The sequence below is a fragment of the Petaurus breviceps genome, unplaced genomic scaffold (assembly GCF_028583685.1).
Source record: "Petaurus breviceps papuanus isolate PSGF00001 unplaced genomic scaffold, PetGlider_PUasm1.0 454, whole genome shotgun sequence".
Classification (NCBI taxonomy): domain Eukaryota; kingdom Metazoa; phylum Chordata; class Mammalia; order Diprotodontia; family Petauridae; genus Petaurus; species Petaurus breviceps.
The window spans coordinates 2,719,341-2,729,781 of NW_027186342.1; the positions used below are offsets into that span (position 1 = coordinate 2,719,341).

The 10,441-nt window shown below is 46.7% G+C and overlaps 2 long non-coding RNA genes across 2 annotated transcripts in view; both read right to left on the reverse strand.

The window, feature by feature from the left end:
- Positions 1-10,441, reverse strand: part of LOC138171667 (uncharacterized) — a 132,963-nt gene that overhangs the window by 91,906 nt on the left and 30,616 nt on the right. The gene's annotated exons all lie outside the window — the stretch shown is intronic.
- Positions 7,990-10,441, reverse strand: part of LOC138171671 (uncharacterized) — a 17,203-nt gene continuing 14,751 nt past the window's right edge. Inside the window, exon 2 of the long non-coding RNA XR_011170939.1 lies at positions 7,990-8,801. This is a non-coding gene — a long non-coding RNA (uncharacterized lncRNA). The remainder of the gene's footprint in view (positions 8,802-10,441) is intronic.

Here is a 10,441-nt window from a genome sequence, read left to right on the forward strand (position 1 = left end):
GAAGCAAGGAAGAAGTGCACTCAGAAAGGTGAAATGGCCAGTACAAATGTAGGGAGAGAGGAAACAGAGGGTTGCGTGTGAAGAACAACATGGAAGACCAGTTTGACTGAACTATATAGGCCCTCAAGGGAGTGCGTAACAAGGCTGGAGAGTTGGACCAGATTGTGGAGGCTTTTAAATTACAAACAGTAGTTTATATGTGATCGTAGAAGTAGTAGGGAACCATTGGCATTTATTTGTTTCTTTACTTATTTATTTATTGGAGGGGGAAAGGCAAGGCAATTGGGGTTAAGTGAGTTGCTCAAGGTCACATGGCGTGTGTGTGTTCTGGAAGTCTCCATCTTTATGACCTCCCCTCCACCTCTGCCTCCTATGTATGGTATGACGTATAGGTATGACCCCTACTCTTTTTGAGTCATTCTGGATGAACAGGGTGCTATGTCATCACGGGTCCAACTGGGATGCACAGATGAATAGTACACAGCTCCTGTCCTGAGCAGCTTCTACCCTAGTTGGGGAGGTGTGACATAGGGAGCTTGAAATCCTTCTCATTTTTTAAAACCCAATGCACTCAAATCTGACCTCAGATGTATTAGCTTATGTGACCCTAGGCAAATCACTTAACCCCACTGCCACTTCCCCACCCCCCACCCCATAAAAAGGAAAAACAAAAACAAAGCAAATGCCACTTCTTGCAGGAAGCTTTCCTTGCCTTCATGGTAACAGGATAACAACGTCCACTTCTCAAATCTCACATGACTCTTTGGTTAGCACTTTTCTAATGTATTTGGGGATTTCAAGCTGGAAGATTATCTTAGAGATCATTTAGTAGTCTACTCCCTCATTTTATAGAGGAGGAAATGGAGACCCAGAGAAATTAAGAGTCCAATATGACATAAGCAGTAAGCAGAAGAGTTGGGAGTCAAACTAAGGTCCTTTGGTTCCAAATCTGGCTCTTTTCGTTCTATACCCTGCTGCAGTTTTAAAACACATTTATAAAAAAACAATGCATATTGCCATGACTGGTGTCTGTCTCTTCCCCCCATTAGATTCAAAGGCCTTGACTCATCTAAACTTCTTACCTCTGACTTCCTCTGTACATAGTTGGCATTTAATCAGTGTTTGTGGAACAAAACAATGGGAAAATAACCAACAGTCTTGGGTCGGGGCTCCTAATTTTTCATATGTCATATTCCCCTTTGGTCATTTGGTAGAACCTATGGATCCTTTCCAAGAATCATATTTTTAAATGCATACACATGCATAAGAATAAATGACAAGCAGGATGGTTTCAGAAAAACCCGGGAAGACCTCAATGAACTGATGCAAGGTGAAATGAGCAGAGCCAGGAAAGCATTGTGCACAGTAACAGCAATATTTTAATGATGATCAACTGTGAATGATTTAGCTATTCTCAGCAATACAATGAATGATCCAAGACAATTCTGAAGGACTTATGATGAAAAATGTTATCCATCTCCAGAGAACTGATGGAGTCTGAATGCAGATTGAAGAATTTTTAAAACTTTATTATTCTTTTTTTTAATCTTGTTTTCTTTTGCAACATGGTTAATATATTTTGTATGACTGCACATGTATAATCTATATCAAAATACTTGCCTTCTCAAGGAGGGGGGTGGGAAGGGAGAAAATTGGCAATTCCAATTTTTAAAAAACAAATGTCAAAATTTTTTTGTTTATATGCAGTTGAAAGAAAATAAAATTGAGAGAAAATAAATATTAAAAATAAAAATTAAATGTTTAAAAAAAGAAAAAGAAAGATGAAAAACCGAGATAGCTACCAAGAAAGACATTTCAGGCAGAAGAACCAACTAGAATAAAGATGGGAGTGTATATTGCCTGTTAGGAAGACCTGAGCAGATAAGTTTACTTTGAGCACAGAACTGATACAGGAAAGGAGTCAGAAAGCATTTATTAAGTATCTATTGTCTGATAGGGGCAGCTAGGGGGAAAATAGAGTGCCAGACCTATAATCAGGAAGATCTGAGCTCTAATCTGGTCTCAGACACTTAACCATGTGACCTTGGGAAAGTCACTTAACCCTGTTTACCTCAGTTTCCACATCTATAAAATGAGCTAGAGATGGAAATGGAAAACCACTCCAGTATCTTTGCCAAGACTCAACAACAACGATGGCTGATGGGAATAGGTTGGGAAACACAATCAGATTGTCATGGTGGATGGCCTTAAGTGCTAGATTTTGGACATTAGCCTCTAAGCAAATGAGGCCCCAATGAGATTTTTCAGCAAGTGAGAAACATCAGAACTGTGCATTAGCTAAATCAGTCTGGGTTTTGAAGCAGCAAAAGACTAGAGGCAGGAAGATCAGTTGGGAGGCTGTGGGTTGGTGCCACTAATTTCAGGTGAATAGCTGTGTGATCCTGTGCCTGCCTTTGTTTCCCTGAGTCAGTGTGTTTCTGTGTCATTGGTCCTGTGCCTACATGTGTATCTCTGTATCTGTGTCTCTTTTTGTCAGTTTGATTGTCTGCAGGTATGTGCATGTGGTGTGTGTGTGTGTGTGTGTGTGTGTGTGTGTGTGTGTGTGTGTGTGTGTGTGTGATGTGTGCATACACATAGCTGTGGCTAGAAGAGCCTGGTTGGGCCAAGGCTCCCTTGGTCTCCTGGGGAGCATGGGGGTATGGATGATGGATTGCCACTTCCCCACCCCATCTGTCTCCTTCTCCCACTACAGTTAGGAGGACCCTGACCTCTTCCCCAAGCAGAGTAGCCCCCCAAGCTCTCTCAGAATCAGAATCCCAGTTCTCCTCAAGTGTATATGTATGGGGGTGGGGGGTGCTGTTCCTGTCACTTAGGGGACACTGTATTTACCCACTCTATTCCCAATTCTACTCTCTCTTTCTCTTAACCCCGGGCAAAGCTAAAGCCAACCATTATTCCTGCATTCAAGGGGGCACCCAGGGATGCAAGAAAGAAAGAACAAAAGATAGGGTTGAATACTAAGGGGATGGAGGTGGAGAGTAAGGTGGGCAGGCCTCAGGAATTCGGTCTCCTCCCCAAATCCCCAAGGCAAGAATGAACTACAACTGCACACTTGACTCTTAGGTGGTTTCTCATAGCACAAGGTTGGAAAATTGCTGTCCCTGATAGAAAGGAGAGGTTGGGGGAGGAACAAAAGACCCCCAATGGCAGAGTACAAACGGAGTGGACTCGGTGCACTGGTAGGGCAACTGAGGCAGAGCACTGGGCCAACCCAGATAACACGGAAGGAGGAGGGAGGCTCTGGAGCAGGGTATGCTGAGGGGAAAGGAGAGGGGGCTGAAGGGAGAAATTCGGGGGCAGGGCACTGCAGGGAGGCATCATTGTCCTTCCTCACTCTGAGTGTTCCTGCTCTTGGCTCACACCACACTGGCCTTGCCAGGTCCAGCCCTCCCCAGATGGTATGGAACCCCTGGTAGGCAGCTTGAGGGAGCTGCTCTGACCTCCTCAGCAGCTCCTCCAGCTTCCTCACATGGCTCAAATCAAACTGAGTGGCCCAGTAGAATGTAAGCTCCTGGAGAGAAGGGAACCCTTCTGCTTTTTGTTTTTGCATCCCCAAAGTCTAGCACAAGGGTCTGTAGAAACAACATCATTGGGGGCGGCTAGGTGGCGCAATGAATAGAGCATAGGCCCTGGAGTCAGGAGGACCTGGGTTCAGATCTGACCTCAGACACTTAACACAAAATCTAGCCGTGTGACCCTGGGCAAGTCACTTAATCCCAACTGCCCTCCAAAAAGCAAAAAAATAAAAATAATTAAAAAAAAAGAAACATCATCCTCATCATCCTTACTGCCAAGATTGATACCAAGATACCAATTATTGACCCAGGGTAGCAAGTTTTCAGCCATTATTATAGCTCAGAAATATTGCTGAGGCAGGGGGCAGTAGATCCTCAGGTCTACTGATTTGATGGTAGAGGGAACTCTGGGTTAGGAAATTCCTTCCTCCAATAAAGATCTTTCTGCAATACCTTCTTTGTGACTGACTTACAATCATTGAGGTTAAATGACTTGTCCAGGGTTACACAGCACTTGAGTGAATGTGTTTATATGTATCAGGGGCAGAACCTGAACGCAGGCCTTCCCCGCTTTGAAGTCTACTCTCTAGCTACAGATGCAGGGCCCCTCTATTATTCATATCATTGATAGCAATGAATAATATTATAAAAGGGACTAGACCTCATTAGAGGCTGATCCCTAGTCTAAACTACTGTTTAATCTAAACTGGAGTCCCTGAGAGTGAAGACTGTCTTTTACCTCTCTTTGCATGTCCAACACTTAGCACAAAGCCTGGACAGTGACAGGTGCCTGATGCCAGTTGATTGACTCCTGATGCCAGTTGACTGACTATCTGATTTCACCATAGAATAAACTTCTGTTACCATTCAGATCAGCACCTTCTCTGTAACTTATCATCTTAACAGAGTTGCCTAGAGCAGCATTTCTTTAACTGTGGATCTCAACCCCATATGGGGATCACGAAAAATTTGGCAACAATAAAAGGTTTCTGAATGCACAATAACCAAAAATTAATTTAAAATCAAACACAAAATCCAAGGTGCTGCAAAGCAACTTCACTGCAGTCTTTGTTCTGAACACAAAGCAAGCATATTTTGTGTTGCACATGCCCTCGGGCCGTGCAACTGAAGAACCAAGATAAGGGGTCTAAGAAGCCCTGGCCTAGAGTACTTCAGGACAGTTAGGTGGTACAGTGGGCAGAGCACTAGGCCTGGAGTCAGGGATACTTGAGCTCAAACTCCGCCTCAGACACTAGCTGTGTGACCCTGGGCAAGTCACTCTACCCTATTTGTCTCAGTTTCCTCATCTGTCAAATGAGCTGGAGAAGGAAATGGCAAACTACTCTGGTATCTTTGCCAAGAAAACCCCAAATGGGATGGACATGACTGAATAATAACTAGAGTACTTCAAGGGTAAGTGACTTGCCTCGGATCACAGTCAATGTTAAAGGCAGTTCTTAAACCCTACTCTCCCTGGCTTGGAGACCAGTTCTCTACCTATTCCAACATGCTCCCTCCTTGGCTGGCTGGTTGTTGTCCTTCGTGCTTGAAGAGGATCAAGATGATATCACTATGTGGGGTCGAGGTAGAGCATGTCTGACTGTGAAGGCTCCATCACAGGTTGGGCACAAATACTTCATATGAACATTTGGGATGTTGCCTCTTATAAATATCATCAAATCAGGCATTGTAGGACAAGAAAGAGAAGCTGGTACTCAGGACAACTGTGCCCTAAAATCTGTTGGGATCATGGGTCTATTAGAGGGACCTTCAATGGCCAAGGTATATGAGTAGTAAGGGACAGAGCCCAATCTCTCTGACACCAAATGCAGAGCGACACTACAATATTACTCTTTCCAGCTAACATCCCCCTATTTACCCATTTGAAACATGGAGGATTGGGTACCCTTCCCCCCACAGCATGTATGATCTCTCCCTCTCTCACACACACACACACACACACACACACACGAGTGCATGCACGAAGACATACAAACAGAGAACCCTGCCAGCTCTGTCTCCCGTTGCCACTGCAGGGAGAATCCAAAATGGTTTCAGCTGCCTTAGCACTCCTAAAGTCATCCCATTCTTCCCTATGTATCCGCATGGAGGCCTCTTATACTGAAATGTGACAGCTTCCCTTAGTCGCTCATTTCCATGTTTTCCAATCCTGCCCTGCAAAATATTCTTCCTCTCATCTTACCCCTTTCTCACTAGCTATAATCTTTGGCCATCTTCCTGGTAGCTGTCCAAAATGCAGAGAATATTGGAGCCTTTTGGTAAGTGCTTTTCTAAGGCCATAATCCCTCTGGCCTCCCTCATGGCATCTCCAGTCAGCCACCTGTTTGTGTCTCCCATCCCTGGCAGTCTCCCTATTCTTTATCCTGAATTCCACTTTCCACAGTCTGGAAATCCATTTTGATCATCCTCTTGTATTCACCCCATCTGAGTAACTGTTTGTGTATTTAAGGTCCCTTGGGGAACTAGGCTCACATTTACCCTTGGTCCAGTGTCTATCCTTCCTTCTTCCCATTGAAAGCAGGCTAGTTTCTTTTTATTCTATCCTCACTAGCAGGACATCAGATCTGTCACCTGGAGAGAAAGTAATTTGATGTTTTCTCTGAATCAGTCCACCACTTTGAAATGCCTCCTTTTCCCTTCCAATATCCTAAGTCAAAACCCTCCTTATCCCCTCACCCCAAGCATCCATCCCTTCCCTGCCCTGACCATGCCTAAAAGAGGGCAGATGAAGGTCACTGATCCTCTCCCAGCTCCCCATACTAATGTGGTCAGCCCTAGGGTAGGGAGAGGGAGAGATGGTTAATGAAAGACCCCAGCCCCTAACACTCACTAGAGAAGGGGGTAATTAGAAGCAGTGCTGGTCCCTGTCCCCCAAAAGGTACTGCTGAAAAGCACCATCCATCATTAGGGCCAGCTGCAGGAGAGAGGTGGGGGGAGAGGCTGAGGGGCTCAGGATTGGCTGGCTGTGCCTTGCAGAGGAAAGGGCTGCAGGGGAATAACCTAAGAATGACCTTGCTGGGATTTTAATTCCTCTGCTTTGCCCCCTTTCTTTCCAGTGTCCCTCCATCCCTGTCCCTCAACTATCTTTGCTGACTTCGCCCTTCTGCCCAATGTCCCCAAGTCCCTGCCCCTCTTGTCCCTATTCCTTTGGCCCAGCCCCCCTTTCCAGCCTCTTCCTCTCTCCTCCCAGCATCCTCACCCTGTTCTCCCCCCTTTCTCTTGGGTTATATCTTTCCCCCACCATTACCATCAGCCTTCAATTCTCAAGTTCCCTCCTTACTTACAGTACTTCCTAGAGTTGGCAGAAATCTCTGGAAAAGGACAGTGTGTGCCTTCCAAGTGTGCTCATTTGATCTGAGTCCTGCCCAGCTTGGATTGTGTATATTTTGATATCATAATATGTGCAAAGCAAAAAGCTAGGTCAGTTAGAGGGTAGGGAAGCATGGCATGCCTTGGTGGGATCCCATTTTCACTCTAAGTGATAATATCTATGCAAGCGGAGAAAGGCTCTGTGTGTGTGTGGGGAGGGGGAATACGTGAACATGTGCTAAGTCTGTGTGGCCTGTTGATGTGCCTGCTTTCATATGCTCGTGTGTCATGTTATGTTAGACTAGGATGTGTGATGGCACATATATGTCGTGCCTCTGTGGACATATGAAGAGGATGCATTTTCATAAGCGTGTCTGTACCATCAATTGAGATTTGTTTCTCCATGTTCCTCACAGGGGAAAACAATGAGTCTGCAGAGATTTAACACCCCCCTATGTCTCTTCAGTCATTTCCCCATTGTTCTGCACCCCCACTCCAATCATGGGTATACAGAAACCTGAATATGTTGGAGGTGGGGGGGAACCAGCAGCAGCAGGTCAGGTGGCCATAAGGAAGGAAGCTGGAGAAGGAGGGGCAACTTTGCCGACACCTGTGAAAGTTCCTCGTTACATATGCAAATGTCCTCATTAGAGATGCAAAGCGCTTCCGCAGTTAATAGCTGCAGCTTTTTCCAAGCTGATGCACTGAACTGAAGGAGAGATGGGGGAGTAAACCACCAGCAAGAGGCAGAAAAAGACAGGAAGAACTCCCATTACCCAAGTCAGGCACCTGAGTGGGCAACCCCAGGGAAAGAAAGGAAAGCACTTGGTTTAGGCAAACAGGTAGAACTGAGCCACTGAGGCCAGGGATGGGACCCTTGATCCTCTGGCTCATTCTAGTGCTGGGGTCTCATTCAGACTGTGGCCTGGGTCCATTGCCAGGAGTTGGCCAGACTTCCCCCAGGCTAGGTTAAGAGAGCAAGAAGAATGTTCATGGTCTGGGGGCATGGTTATTGTGTGCCTGTACACATAGAATCGTGGAGTGTTACAGGCAGGGTCCAAGCTCACCATTGACAACATTATCTTACATTTGAGAAAGGGTGAGCTCAAGATCACACTGGAAGTTCATTCATTCACTCATTCATTTATTCATTCATTTCACAAGCAGTAATTATGCTCCTGCTCAGCTAAAAAAAAAAGTCTCTTCCCTGAAGGAGTTTACATTCTACTGGAGGCTCCTGGCAGAGCCAGGACCAGAGGCCGGGCCTCCTGACTCTTGGTCCAATGCTCTGTCCAGGAGGGTATAGGGTCTTCCATTAGCAAATACCTGGTTATCACTGTGCCCTGTGGGCTCATTCTAGGTCTTCTTCCTGACAAAAAAAATGTTTTTTCCTCTCTGCCCTCCTCCAACCTGCCTGAAAATGCCTCACTGTCCTCCCAGGGACCGACTGCCATACAGACTCTACTCCCATAGCCTCATGCACCCAGCCACATGCCATCCTACACCTACACCAGCACCTACTCATCCCAAAGTCCTTTCATGTGAAAGCACTCCCAGCACAGGTCAGAGCACTTTCCTGGGAGTGCTGTCTTGGGTCTCCTCTCCCTCTTCTCTTCTCTGGGTTGCAAGAGGTGGCCCAGACACTTTCTCCCTGTGTTTGGTACCTTCCTCACCCATGGATAAGTTTAGGCAACTGGGATCAGACCCAGAAATATAGTCTGAGGAAGAGGTAAGGGAGATAGTCTGGGGTCTTCCTTTCCCTCCACACCCACTGGCTGTTCAAGCAGTCTCAGTAAGAAGTCCTCTCAGGGTAGAGAGTTGGGTCAGCTTGCCATGACTTCCATCAATGCACTGGGAATTTTCTGGGGGCTTTGTCCACTAAAATAGTGATCTCTCTCCTCCTCTTCCTCCTCTTCTTTTCCTCTCTCAAACATCCTGAGATGGAGACAAATACACGTTGTAGAACACAGAGGTTCCCCTCCATATACACAGACAGGTGCAAATATACACAGACAGGTGCAAATATACACAATGTTACCCTAACATCACATTGTAGAACACAGAGGTTCCCCTCCATATACACAGACAGGTGCAAATATACACAATGTTACACTAACATCACATTGTAGAACACAGAGGTTCCCCTCCATATACACAGACAGGTGCAAATATACACAATGTTACACTAACATCACATTGTAGAACACAGAGGCTCCCTTCTATATACACAGACAGGTGCAAATATACACAATGTTACACTAACATCAGGTTAGTTATACACGCACAGAGACACTTACCTAGGGATACACACTTCCCTATCTTACAGCCTGTTGTTTGCATACTTAAGGTCAAACACAGATACTCCCCTGTTGTTGTTGGGGGTCTTTTGGGGAGTGGGAGGGAGGGTATGGAGAAGCTGCCCCCATCCCACTCCCCCCTTTCCTTTCTTTCCCTGCTTCCCCCTCCCCCACTGCCTCCCTGGGCACCCGTTTGCCAGGGTTATTTATAGAAGCAGGCGATAAATTCAGTGTGTTTCTCGGTGCGCAAAGCTATAAATAATGGCACAGATCATTAAACCCCTAGAGCAGGCCCAGCCGCCGACGCCAGGCAAACAAGATGAAGTACAAACCATCGAGTGAAAGGGAGAGAGATACCCAGAGAGAGAACACAGAGATATAATGAGGCAGAGACAGAGGTGGCCAGAGAGACCCAGGACTGACCAAGACGCCAGGCCACTCCCCTCCATCACTCAACCTATCCAGAGGACACTGCAAGCTGGGAGGCCAAGGGGAGATTCTCAGGGAACCCACGAGGGGCAGGTGGTCTGGAAAGGGGGAAAGCTGGGCCTAGAAGCCCCTCCAGAGGGGGATGGAATCACACCCATGGAACCCGGCATCTTCCCTCACATCCTCTAATCCATGAGTGTCCCCATCATCTCCTTTCTCTCCCCCCACTGCTCCTTCCATCATTCCCTTTATCTCTCCCTCTTCCTTCCTTTTCTCTCCCCCCATCCCCCCCTCTCTCTCCTCTCTCCCATTTCTTCTTCCATCTCTTCCTTTCTCACTTCCTCTTCCTCTCTGCTCCTTTCGTTTTCTTTTGTGCCTTCTCTCCTCCCCACTCTAGATCTCCAGGCCATGGGGAGAAGCCCTGATAGCCTAGGAAGGAGCCGCCGAGGCAGAAATTCCCCTGTCAGCAGAACATAGTGCTGACTGCTGATTCAGTGTCTGTGGTCTCCCAGGCGGAGGCAGCAGGGGACAGGGAAGATGGATGAGGAGAACAGGGAGCAAGCACAGAGGGGACATCGGGGACTGGGGTCTGTAGCTGAGGTGAGAATCTGGGGGAACAGCCCTGACCCCAACAGCTGACAATCACACCAGTGCCTGGGGATCAGTGAGTGAGGCTAAGTGAAGAGAGAAGGCAAATGGAGGGCTACATGAGTGTGACTAGGAAGCAGGAGAGAGGAGAGCAATAGAAAGGGAGCTATTGGGGGGGAGAGAGAGGGAGAGAGAGATAGAGAAAGAGAGGAGAGAGAGAGAAAAGAGAGACAGACAGAGAAAGAGAGGAGAGAGAAAGAG